At 31.8% G+C, this 4211-nt stretch overlaps 1 long non-coding RNA gene across 3 annotated transcripts; it reads right to left on the reverse strand.

Annotated features, from left to right (window-relative positions):
• Window positions 1–623: 623 nt before the first annotated feature.
• LOC130982530 (uncharacterized) lies at window positions 624–3796 on the reverse strand. Of its 3 annotated transcripts, none has more exons than XR_009087178.1 (6): window positions 3385–3793; window positions 2856–2942; window positions 2636–2705; window positions 2107–2187; window positions 1547–1676; window positions 624–966 (listed from the first exon to the last, which is right to left on the reverse strand). It is a non-coding gene; the product is annotated as an uncharacterized LOC130982530 (long non-coding RNA). The 3 variants fall into 3 exon arrangements; XR_009087177.1 differs by having other exon boundaries at window positions 626–966; window positions 3432–3790; XR_009087179.1 differs by lacking the exon at window positions 624–966 and adding an exon at window positions 984–1249 and having other exon boundaries at window positions 3432–3796.
• Between the last annotated feature and the right edge of the window lie 415 nt (window positions 3797–4211).

The following is a 4211-nucleotide window of genomic DNA, read 5'->3' on the forward strand; positions in this document are numbered from 1 at the left end:
AAAATAATTGGTGATGCAAAAGGACTATTACTAGGTTGTATGATCCCTTCTTACATCATTTCTTTTACCATCATCTCTATCTGTATTTTTTGGCTATGTGGTTGTCTGTATGGTCTAGATTTGACAGGTTTTAAACCATCAATCAATGAAATGTGATGATTGAATGCTCTCTCCAGAGGAAGTCTGGTTGGCTTAGTAAATACAGAATTATAACATTGCAATAATGATTGCATCTTTGGTTCTATCTCCTCTGGAAAATTTAGAAGTTTTGGGTCCTCAACAGTTGGAGCAGCTTTCAATGTATACATTTCTTCAATTGCATTTGTCATGCATAGCCTCCAGAAATGATACAGTTACACTACAAAATTTTTATTATTTTGTGGTGGTTTTTTTTTAAGTTTGTGGAGGTTTCAAACCCCCACAAAAAGAATCGTGATAGTTTCACAAACCTCCAAAATTTGAGGTGCCACAAGCTTATTTGTGGCAGTGTTGGTAAACCGCTAAGACATCATTTAGTGGCGGTTTTTGTGAGTTTTGTGGGGGGATTTTGGGTTGATGTATTGTGGCATTTTTTACTATTTTTGTGGTAGTTTAAAACCCCCACAAAATTCATTTTTCAATTAAAAAAATTAGTCACATGTGTTAGTTTCAAATGCCCTAACAAACCTTTAATAAATTTTTTTATCGATGCCCCAAAATTCAACCCCTCATAATTATTCCTCCTAAAATACTCTTCTATTTCACAACCTTCTATTAGATCATAAATCTCTTTCATTTCATAATTATTTAATCTAAGGATGATCAACATTGAATGCAAATATGCACTTAAAAAAAACACATTTCTAATACTCATACAATACTTAAATAGAATTCTCGTATGAAAATTAACAAGGATCAAGTGGTCATCATTACACCCTTTTAAATTATGGCTGCATTTTGCTCTTGCCACTGTCCATCCCTTAGAACCTTCAAAATTGTACATAATATAATCGTACTCATTAATGGCAAGGAATTAGTCTATGTAGCATATGCATATAATATAGCTAATGAATTCTAGAAACATATGTCAAAGAGAAAGAATAATACATTTATTTTGGGAGCTAAATGAGCCATTAGTGTTGTTGCAGCATTATCAGCATTATTTTTTTCTATGAAGCATTTTGTTGAGTTTATTACTAGTAAGCCTAAAATTTTGACAAACTCTTGCCAATCAAGACCTTTTCCGTGAAAAATCTCTCCAAATAAGTACCTAAAGATTGGCCATATCATGCAATAAAGGAAAAAAAGTTAAATAAATAAATAATGAACTTGAGAATTTTTGTAGTGGTTTAAGAATTGGCACATTGTTTAAATAATTAGCACCGATTTTCACATAACATTGTTCAAACAACAGATGCAAAGTATAATGGAAAATTAAATGTGTTAAACCAATATAACACATTAATAAAAATCACATCACTTTCTTATATATTCATATCAATTGAAGATTTGGTAATTCAGTAAAGATTATGCAGACAAATATAAAGAGGAAGAGCAAAATGCATACTTCTTATAAATACATGGAGCTGATGTCTCCATCTCCATCCTCCCACTCTGCCAAGAGTGATAGCCAAAAGGGTATAGAACCTTCATTGACACGGAATGTAATGTTTTTGCCTGGATATGTGCAAGGTGTTCTACAAATATTGCAATCACGTAGAACAAAATAAAGGTCATTCATTTAGTAATATATAATATCCACAAAACTAAGGATATCTTTAACACGTTGTTTCAAGTTTCTAGCTTCAACCCAAACATAGAAAAATAGTAAGAGTGTCAAGTAGGTGAACAATAAGCTTTTTCATATTCACTTTTTAAACTCAGAAGGTTACTAAGTTAGGACCACAAGCAAATTATTTAAGCACAATGTTAGAGACACATTTAACTCTTAAGACTCTAACAAATGCCAAGACTAAAAAGAATGTAACTAATCTCTTCTTTCCTTTATTTATAGCAAACTAACTCCCTAACTAACTAGTGATCCTTAAACTGCTATTCTAAGTGGTAATTACTAATTACTCTTGCAAGTTCATTTTGGTCTTTTACAATCATCTTGAAGATTATTACCTTTGGGCTATCAGAGCCAGGGGTAACCATGTTAGGCTTGAGGAAGGTTCCCTCAAGAAGAACATGATGATCATTGGGTGCCTTGTAAACAGCAACAAGAATAAATTTAGTAACAGCAGCACATTTAGCATTCAATACAACATATGAATACATCAATTTCATAAAAATATATTACTATTTTAGATCAAATACTTATAGTAAATTTGTCAATAGTGAATTTGAATATAGCATATAATAGAGGTTCAAAAAGTTACTCACATATATAAGTATATAATAAAATATGCATACATGAGAGAAAAATTGAAGTATTTGTGGATCCTATGTACTTAGCATCCTTGATAAGCTCATCTGGTATATCATAAAACAAACCATTTGGAATCTTATATATATATATATATATATATATATATATATATATATATATATATATATATATATATATATATATATTTGAAATGAAGCAGAAAGACATCCCAAATGTAAAGGATAATTAAATAAAAAAAAAACTAAAAAAGTTCTTATAACAAACCTCGCATACTGAGACTATTGCAACATGTGGTCTGTTCTGTTCCAAAAGAAGTTTTTGTATTTTGAAGTGCCTATATAGTTGCAAAATAACTTGAAGCAATTAAAAATTATACATAAACCATGTAAACAAAATTAAAAACCCTTGAAAGAGTGAAAATATGATCCTTCACTGAGAGTATTCGAGATCAAGTCATTAATGAAAGACGAAATCAATGTAATACCTCAAGATCATGAATCATCATATATAGACTCAAGTTTAGTCTTAACTTGTTTTTTTCCTATTCTATTTGTAACTTGACAGCTTCGATCTGTTATGATATAGAGTGTTCGAGGATTAGTAAAGTGATGTTAAATCAAAAATGAATCTCGCCATAATTACAAATATGCAACTCAATATTATAAACATTGAAATACTAAGAGAAAAGAAAATTAGGCACATTTAAGTTTAAGATACTTCAGTAAAACTAGTCCAGAACTTGAGCTTTCATGAACCAGATCAAAATCTCAATGAGCAAGCAGAAATCATAAACTTTCAATTTCTAATTTTCAGTTATAATCTACTGTAAATAAATAAAAACTTCTCCATCCCCAACCTTAGAACACGACATTGAAGACGCACATAACATAAATTATAGACTATTCACCGATTTAAGACGCATCAAAGGCACAAGAACATTGAATAACCTGTCCGAATTTTCGTTTACAAAAGAAGAAGAAAAATCAATGAGGAATTGGAGAAGAGCATAATACTCGAATAGCATGAAATGTAAGATGCAATTAGGTCAAGACAATAGTACGCGAAGGCTTTGACGTTGCGATCAACTAGATCTGGAGAGGAGATGAACTGCGGTGGCGATAGAGGCGGCAATGGCTACGGCGGCAAACTTAGGGTTTTGGTGGCGAGCTTTGTCTTCTCTCTGAATCTCTGTTTTGCTAACACTCAGATCTCACTCTCCCCCTGTTTGAGTGAGAGTTCTTCTTTTCAGGGGTGAAGCAGGGGAGTTTTATTTTTAATTTCGAACTAATAGTGGAGTCTTTATTAATTATATCTGCGGAAGTTTTTTAAATTGTTAGAAATCAAATATATTGTGGAAGTTTCTAAAATTCTCACAAAAAAACTCCCATAAAAAAGCATAATTGTTGTAGTGTTGTGTAGTTATTAGTTCGAAGGTTTGCAACCCTCTCAAAGTAACCAAGTTCCCTTGGTCATAGTAATGAAATAACATATGAACATAGTTTGCTGCATGTGTTCCTAATTACTTGAGCCAAAAGACACCTAGCACCAAATCAAATGAAGCCACCGGTAGCAAGAATACATGAATATTAAGATCATTTTCCTGAATTTTCACTAGCACATTAGCTATGAAGCCCTTTATAGCTATGGTATGGCTATTACCCACCATCACTTGGAATGTAGGTTGATGCTAACTTGGTAACTTAAGAAATTGTACAATTCGTGGGATCATAAAGCAATTTAAACTCCCACTATCAAGTAGTATATGTATCTTCATTCCATGTATTGTTCCTTCAAACTTCATAGTTTTCCCTCCTATACTCCTATGTAAATGCATTCATAG

The sequence above is a fragment of the Arachis stenosperma genome, chromosome 5, assembly GCF_014773155.1.
Source record: "Arachis stenosperma cultivar V10309 chromosome 5, arast.V10309.gnm1.PFL2, whole genome shotgun sequence".
NCBI classification, from domain to species: Eukaryota; Viridiplantae; Streptophyta; class Magnoliopsida; order Fabales; family Fabaceae; genus Arachis; species Arachis stenosperma.